Raw genomic sequence first — 21,717 nt, forward strand, 5'->3', positions numbered from 1 at the left:
GATTTTGGCCTGAGATCTCTGCAGAGATGCCGTGGCTGCCCAGGCAGCCCAGCTGCCAGATGTCCACCAGAGAAGGATGGAAAAGGAACAAGTGTTTGATCCTTCAAGTGGATAAAATGGCCCTTCCTGCTCCGAGAAAAAGCAACAAGCCACAGGACAAAAGCAGGGCTGAGGGATGGGCAGAACAAAGCAGCGCAATCTTTCTTTGGTCAGTAAACAAACCTGGAGAGAATGGGCTTGCAGTGTGTTGACAACGTTCTGGCAGTTCATTAATCCCGGCAAAATCTCTCCAAAGCCACTGATGCATGGATTCCATTTTCAAATTTCTCATTAGTTCCTCTTTATGGATTAAATGCTGATGTTCACGAGTGAATGCACACAGCTTCAGCTGATGGATGTAATTGGGTTGTAATGGATTTTAGCTGCTGTTCCTCCTGATCTGGCCAATTTGAAATGCAGTATCAATGTATTCTGCCCATCTCTCTGTAGGGAATGAGAAATTGAAACCTACAAGATGAGATTTATCAACTTCCATAAAGTTCTCTCCAACCATCATAAAACTGTTAAACTCCTCATTATCATTCCAGCACAGTGATTTCCCCAACTCTGCTCGGGCAGTCAAAATATGAAAGTGCATTTGAAATAAGTAGAGTTGATCCCTCAATATTCTGCATGTCCTCGACATTGATTTAGGTGCTGTAAATATCCCCAACCCTGCACGACACCAGCACAGCAAAAAAAAAAAAAAGCTTAACAGCAGGAACACAAAGGGCTGTGACAGGATTTAAAGGTTGCAGAACTTCCCTCCAATTTTTAATAGGTCTGAGTCTCACCAGATAAATGGGTGAGTGATTTGCTATCGCTGTGGGGCCAGGCTGGAAAATGCAGCTTTGCTCATCCCCCTCCTCTCAGATTTTATGGATTGCAGCCTGGCAGAGCAGGGGGATGGGGATGCTGAGGGAATTCCCCTGAGGGAATGAGGAACACCGAGGGCAGGGACAGGTTCAAGCTCTGGAAATGTCAGGGTTGAGGAAATTCCTGGTTTAGGTGGGACTGTCTGGGGTGGGTGTGAGGAAGCCACAGGCTGCTGAGAGGATTTAGGAAATGATCCCATGGATTCTCTTCCCTGAGAAGCCCCATGGGACTGAAGAACACCTTACTGTGATTTCTCTAAAGGAGCCAAATTTCTTAACCCAGATTCAGATTTCAGCCCCACCTCACCTGGAGAAGCTCCCACTGTGCACAGGGAACTGCACAGCCCCGCTCTGTGGGGGCAGAGCAGCTCGGGAATGGTTTCCAAAGGCTGAAAATCTCCTCACTGCACAAAATCCTGAGCTCTGCACTCCCAGCCAGGGCCAAGCAGCATTTGCTGGTCCTTAAATCCAACCTCAGCAGCAAAACCTGGGAGCAGGACGAAGGCCAGACCTAAACCCACCCAAAGCTGCCCCTTTTTATTGACTCCAACTGCTCTGCACGAGGCAGCCGAGCCCATTCCATCCCCAAAACGTTCCAGCTCTTCCCCATCAGCAGATCCATCCTCCCTGCTCCTCTTCCAGACTCCAGGCCAAGCCCAGGGCCTGTGGGTAAGTGAAAACCTTGCTCTTGGCTGCAGAGATGCTGGGAACAGGGTTGGGTTTGAGCTGCTCTGTCCATCAGCAGCCACAGAATCCCAGACTAATTAGAACTGCCCAGTAAAACAGATGAGAAATCTCTCAGTTTTACTGCTGTTATTATTAGACTCCTCATTTCCATCCTGTGAGGTGTTTAAAGACTGGAATAGCAGCTAAATGGGACATTTTGGAATAAACACTGCTCACCCTGCCAGCCACGCTCATCTGTCCCCTCCTAAAGCTCGCTGTGCTTGGTTAAAATCAACTTCCAGCTGATTTAAATGTCAATGAGACCCTCCACAACCACCCCAGAAGCCTGGTCTAACCCAAAGCTCAGCACCAAAGCAGAGCCTTACCTGCCTGATCCACTGGAACAGCCTGCAGGGAAATGATCTCCCAAAACCTGGCCTTGGTCAAGAGAGTTTGGTCAAATAAACCAGCTGAGAATGGAAAAATTACATCAGAAATTATCTCTGAACATCTCAACCAGTATTCCCAGTAATTCCCATCACTAGAAAAAGTTCCTTTTCTGGGCTGGTTAAGCCTTAAATGGAGCTCCTCGCTGTGTTTCAACATCTCCCCTCTCCCTGGCTGCTTCTGATTTATTGTCACTGGTTCTCCTCCAAAAGCTCCTGCACACCTTTAATGAAATTATTTCAGCCCTTCTGTGGGTGCTCCATAAATCCTCGTTTGTCTCCTTGATGAGCATTCGATCTGGGTTTGCTAATTGCAGAAATGAGCAAGATTAGCAGAGCCACGGGGAGAGGCTAAAGCAGGGTTTTGTTAAGCCTGGCTCAATTTGAGCCACAGTGGATGTGGTGGATGGAAGCTCCCTCAGAAGTCACCACAGGAATATTCCTGGCCATTGGATAATCTGGGAATTACCTGGGCCTGCCCAAAGTTCCCCCAGCCTGGGGAAATAGAGATGCTTTGTCTTCAACACCATCAGGATCTCAGAGCCATTTATTTCCCTTGGCTAACACACAAATCTTAATATTCCTGCCTCAGATCTGCCAAAAATGTGTCAGCTTCCATCACATTGCTTTCAGGAGTGGAGAGAGCTCAGAAACTCCAAATCCAAGGGGTTCTGTGCTCGTTCCTCCCCTCAGTTCAGGAGCATTTTGGAGCAGGAACACCACCACCACTGGCATTGTTTTGAACTCCTCTCCAAGCACAGCCCACACGAGCCCTGGGGCACTTTGGCAGAGAGGGATGAGAAAAGGAAGAGGAATTCCAGGAATTCCAGGCCAAGTTCAGGAGGCTCCCAGGAGCTCCAGGCTCTTATTGAAGTGTTCAGCTCTGGGCTCCCTGGAGGAACAAAAGGACTGAGAAGAGAGGAAGGGGGTGAGAGGTGGCAATTCCTGCACTGCCAGAGCAAAGCTGAGCTCCTTCCATGCCACTGCATGGAATTAACTATAAAAAGAGACTTTCCTCCCTTTTCCCTTCCTCTTTTGTCTCTCTAATTAAATTATCTCCGCTCTGGTCTCGGCATTATTCCACACAATGTGTGCTCATTAGCAGCGCACTTACACTTCTCATATCTTGATTTATCAGCCCTTCCCCTCATTTCCATACTCGGGATTAATGCCCGGAGTCCAGCAGAGCCTGCGAGAGGAGGCAGCATCCATAACCCGACTCCAGCACACACAAATATCTGCCTCCAACAGCTCTGGCTGAGTCCCAGGCACCTTTTGCAGGTATCTGAAGCCTTTTTTTGGAGTCGTTTAACGCTGGGAGTGCCTCGCTGCTGTGGCTGTCTCTCCAAAGCTGATTTTTGCCAGCAAACGTAGCAGACACAGCCCAGGAGTTCATGCCTTTAGAATTCCCACCAGGAATACGGGTACAGAAATAATTCCTCATTCCAGGGCGAGGAGAGAAGCTCCCAGAGCAGAACTGATGTTTCCCTGAGCTGCAGGTTCAGAGCAGGGTTTTACCAGTGCTTGTTCTGAAGCACACCTTGCACGGTGTCACCACATGTTCCCTTCCAAATTTGTCCCAAACCAGAACCTTCCAGAACTTCCAGCCCTCCAGAGGGAAGTTCAGGCACTCCAAGGTCTCAGCCCACTTTGATGTCTGTATTTGGGTTCATTTTTGGCTTTCACAGCAGCAGAAATCTCCCCCTGAGCAGGTCGGGAGCTCGGCGGGTCCAGCCCCACCTGGGCTCTGCCCTCCTGTCCAGATTAAAGGAATTTGAGATTTGTCTCTACAAAAACCCGTGGGGCTGCTGCTGAATAAAACTGAACCCTGAGAGATGGAGGAAAGAGTGGGAGGAACCAGAAATTCCACAGGAATTCCACGGATTGACACAAGGATAAGACAAAGGGGGGATACATTAGAAGGGCTCTGTGTGAGGTGATTTGGGAAGTCTGCGCCTCTCAAGTACCTCAGTGGGGAGAGAGAGGGAAATGAGGATAAAAAGGGGCTGCATCCCCTAAAAATCAGAGAGATCCCAGGGGAAATGCCCCGTGGCCTCTCCCTTTATTGCAATAAAGTTCCAGGACACCTCTGTCTCCTTTTTGGACCTAAACCTCTGCTGTTTGTGGATCCATTTTCCTGCCACCAGCCAGGTTTCCATGGAGAGCTCCCTGCAGAGCTGGGGACAATCCCAGAGGAAAAACATCTGGATGGGAAACTGGGGGGATCTGGGGCTCTCCCCTGCGGGGCTGAGCTGCCCTGGCGAGACACAGAGGGGAAAACTCGATGGGGGCGAGCTGCAGGTGAAATAGAGAAATTAAGAATTAGGAAGAAATGCTTGACTAAAAGGGGTGTCTGACAAAACCCAGACCCTGACACCCTAATCCACAAGAACAGAAAAAAGAGTCAGACTGCAAGATGAGATAAGGAGCTGGAACACACAAACAAGATGCAAAAACAAAGGCACCACAGGATAAAGGGGATTCCTCGGACCCTAAGCCGGAAGAAATGGATTTGAAGTCCCAAAAAGCGGCCAAAGGACTGAAAGGGGCATGGAGCTAATTGTAATATGAAGTGAAGACAGGCGGGGTCAGGGAATTAGTATGTATTAGGCGTATCGTGTAAACCTGGTCTGTAAAGGATAAAAAGGGAAAACCCAATCAAAAAGGGGTGCATGCTTTTTGGAGGAGATATCCCCATGCACCTCAGCGCTGAATAAATTCATACCTGCTCTTATAACTACTCTGCGAGTTATAGGGTTCCTTTTATTCCGCACTTCACAGGCACCCTGCAGAGGCAGGATTTGTCAGAGGGCAGGAAAGGCAGCAGGAATCAGCAATTCCCGAGCGATCCGGGCTCCCTGAGCGGGGCTGGGAGCCGGGGCCAGCCGGGCCAGCTGTGACAGCAGCGAATGGAGCGGAGCGGGAGCGACACGGACACGGCAGGGCGCGGATGGAGATGGAAATAGGTCAAGCATCTCTCTCCGAGCACGGCAGTGACATCCTGGCCCGCACAAAACAAGAGTCGCTTGTTATTATTTTGTTTGAGCCCATTAAACACGGCGGCGGCTGCCGGCAGAGCCATTTGTGATAAAATCAAAGTGATGCTCTCGCTGCTGAGCGCCGGCTCGGCTCGACAAGGTTGTTAATTATGCATCCAAATTGACAAAGATAATGGCACTCACCTGGCTGGGAGGGGAGGGGGAGCTGCCGAGTGACCGAGCTGCTCGGGGGAGGTCTCGGGGGGGAGGGATGAAAACGGGGGGACACGAGCTCTGGGGATGGGATTTCATGGGGGAGTCTGATGAAAACGGGGGGACACGAGCTCTGGGGATGGGATCTCATGGGTTAGTGATGAAAACGGGGGGGACACGAGCTCATGGAATGGGATTTCATGGGGGAGTCTGATGAAAACGGGGGGACACGAGCTCTGGGGATGGGATTTCATGGGGGAGTCTGATGAAAACGGGGGGACACGAGCTCTGGGGATGGGATTTCACTTTGGGGGTGTTTGATAAAAACAGAACACGAGCTCTGGGGATGGGGAACAGTGAGCTCAGGGAATGGGATTTCATGGGGGAATTCAATAAAAACAGGGGGACACAAGCTCAGGGAATGGGATTTCATGGGGGAATTCGATAAAAACAGGGGACACGAGCTCAGGGAATGGGATTTCACTTTGGGGATCCCACCCCTCACTTTTGGGGGTGTTTGATAAAAACAGAACACGAGCTCTGGGGATGGGATCTCACTTTGGGGGTGTTTGGTAAAAAGGAACAGCTCTGGGGATGGGATCTCACTTTGGGGGTGTTTGGTAAAAAGAGAGGAACAGTTCAGGGGATGGGGAACAGCAAGCTCAGGGGATGGGATCTCATGGGGGTGTTTGATTAAAAAAAGTGGGACACGAGCTCAAGGAATGGGATTTCACTTTGGGGATCCCACCCCTCACTTTGGGGGTGTTTGATAAAAGCAGGGGGACACAAGCTCAAGGAATGGGATTTCATGGGGGAGTCTGATGAAAACGGGGGGACAAGCTCAGGGAATGGGATTTCACTTTAGGGATCCCACCCCTCACTTTGGGGGTGTTCGATAAAAAGGAACAGCTCAGGGGATGGGATCTCACTTTGGGGGTGTTTGATAAAAAAAAGAGGAACATGAGCTCATGGAATGGGATTTCATGGGGGAGTCTGATGAAAACAGGGGGACACAAGCTCTGGGGATGGGATTTTACTTGGGGGATCCCACCCCTCACTTTGGGGGTGTTCGATAAAACCAGAGGAACAGCTCAGGGGGTGGGGAACAGCAAGCTTTGGGGATAGGATCTCACTTTGGGGGTGTTTGATAAAAACAGAACACGAGCTCTGTGGATTGGATCTCACTTTGGGGGTGTTTGATAAAAAGGAACAGCTCAGAGGATCAGATCTCACTTTGGGGGCCTTCGGTAAAAAGAGAGGAACAGTTCAGGGGATGGGATCTCATGGGGGTGTTCAATTAAAAAAAGAGGGACACGAGCTCAGGGGATGGGATGGGATCTCACTTTGGGGATCCCACCCCTCACTTTGGAGGTGTTTGATAAAAAGGAGCAGCTCAGAGGATGGGGAACACACTGGGAACTGCTCTGCTCTGCCACAGAGGGTGCCAGGAACCCAATTAGGAGATGCAATTAACAGCTGCAATCGGTGTTTGTGGGTATCAACTAAAGGGCTGCAGGGTGGTGGGAAAACCCTGAGTGTCCAACACAAAACCATCACCCACCAAGGAGCTCAGGACCTCGGGGGGAATAAAACTTCTGAGAGAGGATGGCCAAGGATGCTTTAAAATATCCAGTGATGAACACAAATCAGGCTCTGATCGGCACCCAGTGCCCTTTGCATGGACAGAAACCCCAAAAGACACACGACAGGAAAAAACACTTTTGAAAAGAGATCCGGGATTCCAACCCCTCCAAATCAAGCAGAATTAAAAATACCATGGATTATTATTATTAATTTCTATTATTATTATTATTATTATTTCTTCATTACCAAGAGCCTCTTTTCAGAGATGCTTAATTCATTTGCAGTCCAAAGTATTTATCACTGGAGCTATTGATTTATTCCTAAGCAGATGGAACACCTTTCTGGGCAGAGATGCTGAAAGGAGCGGGAGAAATCGATGGAGGATCTTTTTTTCCTGCCTGTCATAAAGCAGTTTTGCATTCCTCACAGTCCCAGGGTGGGTTTGTCCACATGGATTACTCTTTTCATTAGTCTGCCATCAAAGCCAGACAAACCAGCTGATTGTTTATCGCCCACGCTTAAAATAACTGTTGATAGAAATGTTAATTCCGAGCCTATTGTCTTTGCTAATTAGCATAGTAAAGGAAGTCAGCTAGAGGAAAATATCAATTTATTAGGAATAATGAGCCTTACCTCCCCACAGAGGTAAATATTTCAGGATTAAAGCTTTTATGTGAATGTCCTGAAGAGATCTGAGTTCCCAAGGGAAAAGCAGGCAGAGGTTCAGTACCAGAACCCTCTGTGGGCAGGAGCATTTTGTGGGTTTTGGTTGTGAAGTCCCTGACACGATTCCCTAAATCAAACCCCCTAAAACCAGAGTGATCCCAACTCCCTGGAAACCTCCAGGGTTGGGCAGAAAATGGAAATTCCTGGGAATTCACAAATTCACAGCCCCTCTTTCCCCTGGCTGCTGCCGCCCCAGCACAGCCACGACCCGCAGAATTCAAATTAAATTTAATTAATAAAATTTAATTTAATTAATCAAATTAACCCCAAACCCCTCCCTCCGTGGGATTCCTTTTCCTTTCCCCCCTCCCTGCACCATAATAAAATAAAAAATAAAAATAAACTCAATTTTGTGTGGAAATGGGAGCGGGAAGAACTTTGGCACGGTGACAACAAAGCTTTTATCAGTGAGGGTTTTAAACACTCCCGAAATCGCTCACGAGGCAGTTTTAGTTAAAAGGTGATGATTCAATCGAGTGATTCAAGTTCCAGGGAGGATTTACAGGGGACCTGGGCACTGCACAGAACTCCAGAGATGGAAACTCTGAGCCTCCTCCCAACCCTCTGTGCTCCCTCCCTCTGCACCAGGACCCATCTCAAACACCCAAAATAGCTGTGAGCGCCAGGAAAATGCAAATATTGGATGCTGTCACTCTCGGAGAAAGGAAAAAATCCAAGGAATTAATGAATTTACCCCCCGTGCGAGCAAAATCCAAAGCTGACATTGCCTCAGCTCTTGATGTCTCGTGTGACAGAGGCAGATGGGCTGGTGGGGAGATGAATTTTCAGAGAAAAGAAAAGAAAAGTGCAGACAGCAAAATGTCAGGGAAGGCTGGGGGAGGAGAAAGAAATGGAAACTTTTCTCAGCCCAGGCTACTTCCACTTGGCAGGTGAGGAGCTGCAAGTTGCAGATCTCGGGATAATCTCGGGTGAATGAAATTCAGGTGAGTTCAAGAGGTCCCTCAACATCCAGCTGCTCTTTTTTGGAAGCTGTGGTGGATTGGAATTACCTGATGGAGCCAACACTGCTCAGGAAGGAGAAAAAAACCTCAATTATTCCACTTGGACACTGCAAAAAAATTAAACCCAGCTCCCTTTGAGTGTGTTTATTTGGGCCTAAATAAACAACTTTGCCCTTCCATGACCGCTCTCAGACGTTTTAAGACACAAATCTTGAGGAACTCTGCAGTTTCTCAGGGTCTGACTTCTGGAGAACATAAATTGATTCCAAGTAACATCTAAGGGATGAATTAATTTGACAATAACTTTCTTTCAAGTCTAATAAAGGCTGAATGAATCACTGAAGGATGAGCTCACGAGGAGGGGAGCACTGGCTGATGATTTCATTAATCCTCCCTAAAAAAAAACCCATAATGAAAAAAGACAGCTTGCTTCAAACCCCGTTATTTTTATCTACATAAAACCCCTTCCTGGCCTTATTTTTAATTTATTTTTTTTCCCCCCATTTGTGCTTTTAGCCCATTAAGAATCAAATTGCAGGGACAGAGACAATTCCTGGCCCTGATTTGAGGCTGTTTCAGCTCTGGGACCCACTGGGTTCCATTCTGCCAATGGAAGGGGACCCAGCCGAGGGCCCCACGCTGATTTCTGCTGCTCAAAATCCATCTCACAGCAAAACAACTGCGGAAATCAAGCAGCACTTGCAAGGTTTAACTCTCAGGTGTCGCCACAAACCGGGGCTGTTCCCACTGAAGTTTATTTTAGGATTTATTTTGCTTTCATGCAAAGCGGCAGAAAGGTTAATGAGGAGTCAGGATCTCCTCCTGCACCGATTTATCTCTGAATTTCTGACTTATCTCTGAATTTCTGCAGTCCTGGAGATGTGAAACCCGCTTTATTTCCAGTAATTAGAGGCACTAATGAACCCAAACACCACAAAAGGCCCGGATTCATCAGGCTGGTGCCTGCAATTTGTATTCCCAGGGACAATAAAGCCTGAAGAGCGCTAATTGTGTAATTAGGGAAAGGTTCAAGCGTTCTGCAGCCCCTGACAGCACAGCCCCAACTCGCTGCTCATGTTTTTCCAGCTCCAGGTTGGCCAAAATTCCCACAACCCCTGCCCTGGTGGCTGGAACCAGAACCAAGCTCTGAGCCAACACCCCCTGCAAAAAAAAACCTTTTCCCCCCAAAATCTGGACACACCGTGGTGCCAGAGGAAGAGAATTAACAGAGCTGATTTTCCACCTCACCACTTCACTTTTGGGTTTAATTCTGCCTAACACACCCTAATGTTTCAACAATTCTATGGCAACGTGAGGAAAATCTGATTTATCTGTTTGCTTCCCTCCTCAGGTGTTTTTATCTCTCCTGTCCTGTGCTCTGCAGCCTCTGACAGGGACAAATTCTGCTCTTGAAGCCTGGGAGAAGCAGGGCAGGGACAGCTGGGATTTTCCAGAGCTGATTCCAGGGCCAGGCTGGGACACCTGGGATTTTCCAGAGCTGATTCCAGGGCCAGGCTGGGACACCTGGGATTTTCCAGAGCTGATTCCAGAGCCAGGCTGGGGCACCTGGGATTTTCCAGAGCTGATTCCAGAGCCAGGCTGGGACACCTGGGATTTTCCAGAGCTGATTCCAGGGCCAGGCTGACCCAGGAGCACCCGGGGAGGATGAGCAGAGCTCATCATTCAGTGATCTGGAATTACAGCTCTTCCCACCAGCAGAACTTTTATCCCTCTAAAGGCACCGTTTCTTTTCAGATTTTCCCAGCGTTTTATGCAGCCAAAGTCTGGGATTTGTCCAAATGAGCTGCAGAGTTTTACTCATTCCCCTTTTGGGTGAATTCTCCGTGCACCCACCAGGAATTCACACGGATTTTCCACGTGTGACTCCACTGCAGGGACAGAATTTGGTGCCAAATCCTCCCTTCCCTGTCCCATCCCACTGCCACAGCCAGAGGTGCAGTTCCCTGAACCCAAAATTGGGGAATAATCCCTTCAGAGCTCATCCCCGCCCTCCTCCCTTCCCACCGCCTTAGAAACGGCTCCTCCCCACAGCAAATAAAGTTGGAAACCTCATCATTAATTCTATTTAGGCCCAATATGTCACAAAGGCAGCAAGGCAGGGCCATTTTCCTCTCTGCTGGGGCACAAAACACGGATTAACTATTCCAACCAGAGCCGCCGATGATTTATTAATTCAATTTCGGAGCGCGCGACTGTCAGATCAGATAAGATTGGTACAAAAAGAGCCTCTCTGAGGACTCTTTTCCTCTTTTTAAAGCAGCTGACGGACGCCTCGCAGCCTGCACAGCTGCAGCCACCCCCTGACAGCGTTTGGGCTGGAGGAGAGAGGGCACCGCTGCCCCCAACCCGCCGGGATTTGGGGATTATCCAGCGCTGGATGTTATCAATGAAATAGAGCCAAATTTATCAATAATAATTTTATTGAAAAATTTGTTAAATTTAGTTATGGAAACTGTAACTTTTCTCTAAAAAGTCCTTTTTCTGTTTCTCTGTTTCTGCTGCATCTCTTCTGTATTTTTCTTTTTATTCTTGCATTTCTCAGCCTCCTTTGGACTGAATTCTTTTGGGATCCTCCCTGGTGGGGAGCCCTGCTTATCTCAGTTCTTATGATTCGAAGAAAACTCCCCAGCTCGTTAGAATCTTGTTTCTCGTGTTTATTAACAGGTGATCACAAAACTTAACAGGTCCCTCCAGGCTGGTCACAAGGTTAATCTTTGCAATCTGGTACATTTCTTTCTTCTGATGGTACAAACAAGGCCTTGTGGCACACTTCATGTCTGATGCACAAAATGGCCCTGAAATATGCAGGTCTTTTATCTTTATACCTATTTTTACCCAATTAACAACAGACACATGTATTATTTTCCTTAATGACCCAATGACCCATCACCTGTGTCCTGCACTGCAGCATTTTCTGTCCAATCACTCACTGTCACCCAAAAACCTCCAGGAGAAGAACATGAAGAAGAAAGAAGGGACAAGAGACAACACTCTAAATCTTTCATCTTGTCCCTTGTTCTCTAAACTAACTTTTTCACCCAGTGATTTAAGAAACTTTCTAATCTACACACTTACACTTTTCCTATCTAACTTTAACATTTGTTCTCATGTATCACCATGAAAGCACGCTCATGAATTTCATATTATATGAAATTCAGTGTTTTTCTGGATGTTTTAACTGAGTATCAGAAACAAGGGCACGCACTCTGTATCCCAGACTCCAACAGAAACAACCACAATCACTGTGAGCATCGAGCCCGGGTATCGGCGCTGGGTGAACTCTGGATCAGTCTCTGTGGCACTGATTCCCCCAAGATCACAAACTGTCCTTTGGAGGAGAGAGCTTTTATACACATTCTACAGCCTGTACAGTTCTTTTTCTCAGGGTTTGTTGCATATTCATATTTACTGTAGGTTTGTTAACTGGATTTTGAGAAGGGAGGAAAGGTTTGAGTGGCTTTATGGGAACTGAGTATTGAAATGCGTGGGGGATCACGAGAAATCCATGCTTGGATGGAATCAATGCATACAATAGAACAATGTCAGTTTAATAATTAATAATAATATTAATAATAATTAATATGTAAGTTGTATAATGATGTATAAAATGATGTATATAATGAGTATAAAACTCATTCAGCTCAGGTGGGGTCAGATCTGGGTCTGTGCACCCCTGATGCCCAGAGCTCTTTAATAAAGCACTTTTATATAACAATTTTGTGATTATGTGTTCCTGAACGCTAACAGTTGGACAGTTGGGAACAACACCAACATTAGAGGACACAGAGTGTTTGAGGGTTCTCAGATAATCACACACAGCTGCTTTTGGTGAGGTGAGAAAAGCTTTTCTTGTGGGGTTTCAGAACCCTGTTTATGAGCTGTTCCAGTCAGGTCATCCTGGTTGGAAGAAGGAACAACCCCTCCCTCACTCCCTTGGTGGGACAAGAGAGAAAACGCTCTCAGAACATCTGTGTCTTGTTTTGGGAAAGTAATTCCTTATTTCCACAAATAATCCTTGAGCGAGGAAAGGTTCCCAAGGCTTTCCCCTGGGAACAGTCGGGCCCTGAGAGCTTGAAATCCCCTCTGGTTTGGAAATCCCATCTACACAGGAGCCCTTGACTGTTTTGTGCAGGTAACAACAGGAGCAAACACCACCTGCAGAGGTTGTTGTTCCTCTCCAAGGACGCTTTGGGTTCCCCCTGATGATTTCTCAGAGCGAGGCGGTTCTGTGCCTCAGTTTCCCACAGACCCCGCTCCTGGATCTCTCACAGCCAGCATCCACCCTCCCCTGCCAGGGAATTGTGGAAATGCCTCTCCTGGAGAGCTCTGGGCTGGTTCAGAGGCTCCCAAACTCTGGGTGCAGCATTTCAGGAGTGTTTTCAGTGCTGTGCTGTCCCAAACACCCCATCTATTCTCATCTCTTTATTTTATTCCATCAATTTCTGCCCTTCTTGCTTTGCTGGATGAAAGAACTCTTCCATCCCCACACCAGCCCGCTGTTCCCTCACTCCACACACTGTTTCATTTTTAGATCTGAGAAACAAAAACCAAAGTGAATAAATAAATAAAATATATTTTAAAAATTAAAGAAATGAAATAAAATAAATAAATGGAATAAATAAATAAAATAAAATATGAAATCAATAAATAAAATAAATAAAATAAATAAATAAAAAATAAATGAAATAAATGAAACAAATGAAATAAATGAAATAAATTAATAAAAGAAATTAAATAAATGAAATAAAATAAATAAATGAAATCAAAAAATAAAATAAATAAATGAAATAAAATAAAAAATAAAAAAATAAGTTAAATAAATAAAACAAATGAGATTAATTAAATAAATGAAATAAATTAATAAAAGAAATGAAATAAATTGAATAAATAAAATAAAAAATAAATTTAAAAATTAAATAAAGAAATAAAATATATAAAATAAAAATAAAAACCAATTAAATAAATTAAATGAATAAAATAAATAAAAGAAATTAAGTAAATTTTAAAAAATAAATAAAAAATAAAAAATAAATGAAATAAATGAAATAAAACCCACTCTAAAGGACAGAAACACGGCTGGCCAAGCAAACCCTTTGCAGTGAGAGCTGGGAAATGCTGCTCTGGGGCTGGGAGGAAGCTCAGCTCTGTAATTACACCTTCATCATCCCTGGCCCATTGGGGCCCCTGGGCTGTGTTTTACAGCCCCAGCTCTCAGCTCTTGGCTGTAGATTTTCTCTGCAGACGACAAGGTCAGTGCTGTGATCGGGCTCTGGCTCCAGCCGGGAGAAGGGGAGCCTGGAGGAGATGAATCGGTAAAAAGGAGCCTCTGCGAGGTGTCTGAGCCCCTGATTTACCATTCCCAAAGCTGAAAAATGAGGTCTGGAGGGCAGGGGGGCAATGGAAGAGGAATCTCTGCTTTTCCCTGGGTTTCCAGGAGCCTCCTCAGAGGGGGGCAGCTGCTGGGGCTGTGGGGTGGGGATGGGGCTATCCCACAAATTCCTTGTGGGGTGACTGCGTGCTCCCAGAAGCATCCAGAAGGGTTTGGGGGAAGAAGTGAGCCCTGGAGACCAGGGGATAAAGCCAAGCTTTGCTGGTCTGTAGCAGAGATCTGGAAAAGCAAAGCTGCCCTGCTGCAAACTGGGCCCCCAGCACAGCCAGGAGAGGCAAAAACTCCTGAAATCCAACAGGAACCCTTCCAGAGCTCTCCTGTCCAGGCTGACCCCAAGAGAAGCCTGCCCACAGCTGGGTTTGTTGTTGCTGGGTTTTTTGCTTTATTATTTCCGATAATGCAGAACGGTTCCAGTAATGGAGACAGGACTGAGCCCTCCCCACCCTGCAGATTGAGAGCTGGATAATTAAATGGATGTTCCCAATCCCTCGCTATTTATGGCAGTTCCTGTCGGGTGAATTAATGCTGCATCTCCCCGGATTCCCCCCTGAACAAAGGAGATCGATTTGTATCTGGTCCTGTTGTACTTGAATCTGAGGCAGAGTTTATCTCTGAATTATCCAATATCACACAGCAGCGTGGGGCTGCTCGGCCTCCAAAACTGAAATTATATTGTATTGTATTGTATTGTATTGTATTATATTATATTATATTATATTATATTATATTATATTATGTTATGTTATGTTACGTTACGTTACGTTACGTTACGTTACGTTACGTTACCTTACATTACATTACATTACATTACATTATATTATATTATATTATATTATATTATATTATATTATATTATATTATACTATATTATATTATATTATATTATATTATATTATATTATATTATATTTATAATACAATACAAAATATATTATGAACATGCAATATAATATAATATAATTTAATATAATAAAATAATAATTACATATTATTACAACATCTTATTACATTTATTTATATATATTTATATTTATATTTATATTTATATTTATATTTATATTTATATTTATATTTATATTTATATTTATATTTATATTTATATTTATATTATTAAATACATAATATATAATATATTACATTATATATTTATAGTATATAATTTTAATTTAAATTTTATATATTATATATTATATATTATATTACATACTATATATTATATATATAATTTAGATATTTATATATAATATATAAATATATTTTATTATAAATATTTCTTTAAAATATATTAAAATAAACCCAACTTAGGGCAGTTTGTTCCCACTTTGCAAAGGCACAAACGAATGCAGGAGGTTTTTCAAGGGTGAGCAAGCAGCAGTGTTGTGGCAGCAGCATAAAGGGGATGGAACAACCCTAAAAACAGCCCCAGGCTGGGCTGTGCAGGCTCTGGGGGTGCAGCTGAGCGGGTTTGGGGGATCCTCCTGAAAGGGACGAGGGGAATTTGTCTTTACAAAGAACCCATGGGGCTGCTGGTGGATAAAAACCAGCGCTGAGAATAAAAAACAACAGGAAGGATTCCACTCATTGATGAATGGAATGAGATATTTGTCTCTACAAACAACCCGTGGGGCTGCTGCTGAACAAAACTGAGCTGAGAGATGGAGGAAAGAGTGGGAGGAACCAGAAATTCCACAGGAATTCCATGGATTGACACAAGGAAAAGACCAAGGGGGGATACATTAGAAGGGCTCTGTGTGAGGCGATTTGGGAAGTCTGCGCCTCTCAAGTACCTCAGTGGGGAGAGAGAGGTAAATGAGGATAAAAAGGGGCTGCATCCCCTAAAAATCTGAGAGATCCCAGGGGAAATGCCCCGTGGCCTCTCCCTTTATTGCAATAAAGTTCCAGGACTCCTCTGTCTCCTTTTTGGACCTAAACCTCTGCTGTTTGTGGATCCATTTTCCTGCCACCATCTGCTCGTGCCCAGACCCCCCTCACCCCTCTGGGTGTGGTGCTGGGGTTTGTTTTGGAGGTACCGCTGCTGATCCCACAAAATTCATCCCATGAGGCCTTTTCCTGCTGAATCGGGGAAGGAGCCCCTCGTTCTACACCCAAAACCAGAATTTCAGCCCTGAGGGAATAAATCCTCCCTCAGTTTACACAAAACTCATCCCATGAGGCCTTTTCCTGGTGAGCTGGGGAATGAGCCCCTCGTTCTACACCCAAAACCAGAATTTCAGCACTGAGGGAATAAATCCTCCCTTAGTTTACATAAAATTCATCCCATGAGGCCTTTTCCTGGTGAGCTGGGAAAGGAACCCCTTGTTCTACACCCAAAACCAGAATTTCAGCTCTGAAGGGATAAATCCTCCCTCAGTTCCCACAAAACTCATCCCATGAGGCCTTTTCCTGCTGAACTGGGGAATGAGCCCCTCGTTCCACACCCAAAACCAGAATTTCAGCTCTGAGGGAATAAATCCTCCCTCAGTTTACACAAAATTCATCCCACGAGGCCTTTTCCTGGTGAACTGGGGAAGGAGCCCCTTGTTCCATGTCTAAAACCAGAATTTCAGTGCTGAGGAGATAAATCCTCCTTCAGTTCACACAAAACTCATCCCATGAGGCCTTTTCCTGGTGAACTGGGAAAGGAACCCCTCGTTCCACACCCAAAACCAGAATTTCAGCACTGAGGGAATAAATCCTCCCTTAGTTTACACAAAATTCATCCCACGAGGCCTTTTCCTGGTGAACTGGGAAAGGAGCCCCTCGTTTCACACCCAAAACCAGAATTTCAGGGGGTTAAATCCTCCCTCAGTTCCCACAAAACTCATCCCATGAGGCCTTTTCCTGCTGAACTGGGGAAGGAACCCCTCGTTCCACACCCAAAACCAGAATTTCAGCACTGAGGGAATAAATCCTCCCTTAGTTTACACAAAATTCATCCCACGAGGCCTTTTACTGGTGAGCTGGGGAATGAGCCCCTCGTTCCACACCCAAAACCAGAATTTCAGCTCTGAGGAGATAAATCTTTCCTCAGTTTCCTGCAGGAGTTGCCGGTGCAGCCCATGCCAGGGTGCAAACCCCGCTGTGGGCACAAAATCCTGCACAGAAAATGTCCCCAAGGTCACCTCAGCCCCTCCAGCTCCAGCCGCAAGGGAAAAACTCGGGAGGAGGAAAAGCACGGGAATTAGGATGGCTGGTAATTTGTTTTGTTCTCACATTTATTCCCCAGGAATCAAAATACAGCAAGCCCAGGATCAGGAGTGCCAAACGCTGAAAAGTTGTGAAAGACAGGCTAATTATAGGCAGCGTTTAACAGATGGGAAAGCTGAGCCCAAGACAGGCCACCAGGAGAAACAGGGCTCTGTGACAAGCAGGGGAAACTTGGACCGGAGCTTTTTGTCAATCTTCCTCCTCGTTTAGTTTTAAAGGCACAATTAATTCATGTTTTCAGGTTTTCTCCTACAAGCAGAAGTGATTTATTCTGCTGAAAACAACGGAAGGACAGAGGGTGAGAGAAGTCAGAATTATCTCGTGTTCAGCTGCTCCAGTAAATCCCTGGACATGGGATTGGGGACCAGGCTGCTTCAGGCCAGGAGGAAATTCACCTTCCCAAACACTGACAATATAAAAACCAGCTGGAGCTTTTTCTGAAACCAGACATTTCCCAAAAAGTTTCCACAGTTGTTTTCTGTACAAAGCTCCTGTCCAAAATTCCCAAGCCCTGCTCAGCTTTGCTGGTTATTTCGGAAGGCCTGATCTCAAAGGATGACTCTCAGCAGCTGGGTTAAAATAATTTCTGTGAGAAAAGGCCTCAAACATCTTCCTCCAAAAAATACCTGGGGATGAGCAGCCAGGGTGGCTCCTTTCCCCAGAAACATCCTTATTCCAGTACACAAGCTAGGAAACCCCTTCCTCTCCTGGTTTAACCCTTGAACCTCAGGTTTTAAAACCTAATTTGAATTTCAGGTTTTTAAAACCCCGTTTGAGCTGCGATGGAAACAAAACCCCAGCGATGGAGCAGGGCAGACACCCAGCCCCGTTACCCACCACTCCCTCCTCCAGGCAGTGCTCAAAAAAAGAAGCCTTAAAAACAATTTAAGGCTAATTAATTTAAGGCTAATTGCCTCCAAAATATCATCCCCATTCCCTCTCATTAGAGCTGCTCTGGGGAGGAATAACTGCAGTAACTGCTGGTGTTTGGGAGCTGCATTCTGAGGTTGTGGAAAAGACTCCCCAGGCGTTTTTGTCACCCAGCTGTTGCTGTTCCATAAAAATTCACCTCCCTGGCAGCCTCTTGTCAGTCCTTGTCCTCTCAGGCTTCACAATGACCCAATTTTTGCTTCTTTTCACAGAAGATTCCCTCCCAACCCATTCCCTCTCCCGCCTGACACACTCAGGGGTCCACAGCTCGGAATTTTTGGAATTCCCACTCTCCAGTGCACAGATCCCAGCTCCAGAACGGACACAGGGCTGAAAAATCAAAGCAATTTTGAGGGGGAAATGGGTTTAAACCATTTTCTGTTTATTTATCAGCGATGAGATTCCAGGCTGCAGAGACAATTGCTGATATATTCCTGTCAAACCCACAGACTGTGTGGGATCTGTGGTAATTAAAGCTCTGCTCACAGCCCAAACCCACAGCTCGTGGCAGAGAATTCTGGACGAGGCCAAGCCCAGCAACACTTCGCCCTTTCAGCTAAAAAAATCAACCACACAAAAGAAAAAAAGAAAAAAAAAAATCAATGTTTCCTCAGAGTGGAGAACAGCTTGAAAGCGGACAGACACATTGAAAGGAGCAAAAAAAAAATTTTTTTGACCCCCCTCAAAATGTATTTACACAAATGTGTGTTTCTTCCAGCCATCTCTGGCTGCTCGGGGAGCACTGATTGATTTTCCAGCCTCCTGCCCCGCTGCTGTTAATTTGACAGGCCGGCTCTCCTCGGCTGAGAAATCGTGTCTGACCACTTTTCTCGTGCTGTTTTTAGGCTGATAAACTCCAAAATTCCCAGATCAGCTCTCCCTGCCGCTCTGGCTGGGTTTTATTGCAGCACAGGAGGAGGGAGACAGGGGCATTTTAAGTAGAGACCCGGTGTTTTAAGGCTTCTGTTTGCACACATTAATTTGGATTAGCCTCACATTTCTTCTCCTTATGGCTCAAAGCCCTTTGTCAAGGAACACCTGTCAAGTTCTTCTGGAAAACCAGCTAGGCTGGGAATTGAATTGCTTGCAGTTTTTACCCAAAAAAAAAGAGCTTAAATTTGGAAGCTTTGTGAGAAAATAAAAATATTTTCCCTCCTCTACAGCTCTCCACTGTGGGGAATGAAATTTGTGAAGGGCAAAAGAACCAGAAAGCCAAAGCTGACATCAGCTGTACAATAGTTTTTCCAGTATCCAAATTTTATCCAGATGTCCATTTAAATGCAGGAAATCTGGTCCACAGGGAATTTCTAATGAAGTTAAATAATTCCAATGTGGTCTCATAATTTAACAAGGCCCATATAAACCAGAAAAAAAACCCATTTCATTTGCTTCCTTCAGCCTTCAAATCACCACAAGGTTTTTCTGGGCTCCAGCCCAAGTCCTCAGCCGAGTAGGAAAGAGGAAATGTGGAATTTTGGGTTCTGTTTGTGTCAGAGCAGAGGATGCTGAAGCAGAGGGATGTCCTGCACAGCTGAGGGTGGAACTGAGGGATGGGAAGGAGGGACTGGAAAAGAGGGATGTGGGTCCCTCTGGATGAGGGATTGGGGAGGAGGAGGAGCATTCCAGGAGGGACAAATCCAAATTCCCTGCAGCTGAGTGCAGAGTCTGGGCACAGAGAGGCTGAAATTTAACCCACAGCCCTGCCAGGGGCTCACCTGGATTATTTTTACACCTCTGTGTGTAACATGGGCCTGAAAATGCCACATCTGCCCCAGCCCAAATTATCAACCTGAGCTCTGTCACCTCCAGTGGGACCAATTCCACTGGGAAGGGACAATTCCTCATCTCAGATGGGACCAATTCCACTGGGAAGGGACAATTCCTGATCCCAGGTGGGACCAATTCCACTGGGAAGGGACAATTCCTGATCCCAGGTGGGAATTCTACAGGGAAGGGACAATTCCTCATCCCAGATGGGAATTCTGCAGGGAAGGGACAATTCCTCATCTCAGATGGGACCAATTCCACTGGGAAGGGACAATTCCTGATCCCAGGTGGGAATTCTGCAGGGAAGGGACAATTCCTGATCCCAGGTGGGACCAATTCCACTGGGAAGGGACAATTCCTGATCCCAGGTGGGACCAATTCCACTGGGAAGGGACAATTCCTGATCCCAGGTGGGACCAATTCCACTGGGAAGGGACAATTCCTGATCCCAGATGGCTCTGCTGAGCCAGGAGTGGAGCCACTCACACAGATGCCACCCTGAGCTGTGCCCAGCCCGGGGGACACCAGCAGTGACCTGAGCTGGGACACCAAACCCCAGCCCTGCATTTTGGCCTCGTGTCCTTCCCTGCAGCAGAGAAATCCTGGAGATCCCCCAGGAGCACAGCTGTGCTGCCAGAACTGTCTGTGTGCAAAGCTCTGAGGTTCTGCTGGACCAGAACCATTTCTGTGTGTGCAGAGCTCTGAGGTTCCTCACTGCCAGAACCATTTCTGTGTGTGCAGAGCTCTGAGGTTCTGCTGGGTCAGAACCATTTCTGTGTGTGCAGAGCTCTGAGGTTCTGCCCTGCCAGAACCATTTCTGTGTGTGCAGAGCTCTGAGGTTCTGCTGGACCAGAACCATTTCTGTGTGTGCAGAGCTCTGAGGTTCTGCCCTGCCAGAACCATTTCTGTGTGTGCAGAGCTCTGAGGTTCTGCTGGGTCAGAACCATTTCTTGTGTGCAGAGCTCTGAGGTTCTGCTGGACCAGAACCATTTCTGTGTGTGCAGAGCTCTGAGGTTCTGCTGGGTCAGAACCATTTCTGTGTGTGCAGAGCTCTGAGGTTCCTCACTGCCAGAACCATTTCTGTGTGTGCAGAGCTCTGAGGTTCTGCTGGACCAGAACCATTTCTGTGTGCAGAGCTCTGAGGTTCTGCACTGCCAGAACCATTTCTGTGTGTGCAGAGCTCTGAGGTTCTGCCCTGCCAGAACCATTTCTGTGTGTGCAGAGCTCTGAGGTTCTGCTGGGTCAGAACCATTTCTGTGTGTGCAGAGCTCTGAGGTTCTGCTGGACCAGAACCATTTCTGTGTGTGCAGAGCTCTGAGGTTCTGCTGGACCAGAACCATTTCTGTGTGTGCAGAGCTCTGAGGTTCTGCTGGGCCAGAACCATTTCTGTGTGTGCAGAGCTCTGAGGTTCTGCTGGGTCAGAACCATTTCTGTGTGTGCAGAGCTCTGAGGTTCTGCTGGGCCAGAACCATTTCTGTGTGTGCAGAGCTCTGAGGTTCTGCACTTCCAGAACCATTTCTCTGTGTGCAGAGCTCTGAGGTTCTGCCCTTCCAGAACCATTTCTGTGTGTGCAGAGCTCTGAGGTTCTGCTGGACCAGAACCATTTCTGTGTGTGCAGAGCTCTGAGGTTCCTCACTGCCAGAACCATTTCTGTGTGTGCAGAGCTCTGAGGTTCTGCTGGGTCAGAACCATTTCTGTGTGTGCAGAGCTCTGAGGTTCCTCACTGCCAGAACCATTTCTGTGTGTGCAGAGCTCTGAGGTTCTGCTGGGTCAGAACCATTTCTGTGTGTGCAGAGCTCTGAGGTTCCTCACTGCCAGAACCATTTCTGTGTGTGCAGAGCTCTGAGGTTCTGCTGGACCAGAACCATTTCTGTGTGTGCAGAGCTCTGAAGTTCTGCTGGGTCAGAACCATTTC

Source organism: Poecile atricapillus, chromosome 29 (genome assembly GCF_030490865.1).
Source record: "Poecile atricapillus isolate bPoeAtr1 chromosome 29, bPoeAtr1.hap1, whole genome shotgun sequence".
NCBI lineage: Eukaryota > Metazoa > Chordata > Aves > Passeriformes > Paridae > Poecile > Poecile atricapillus.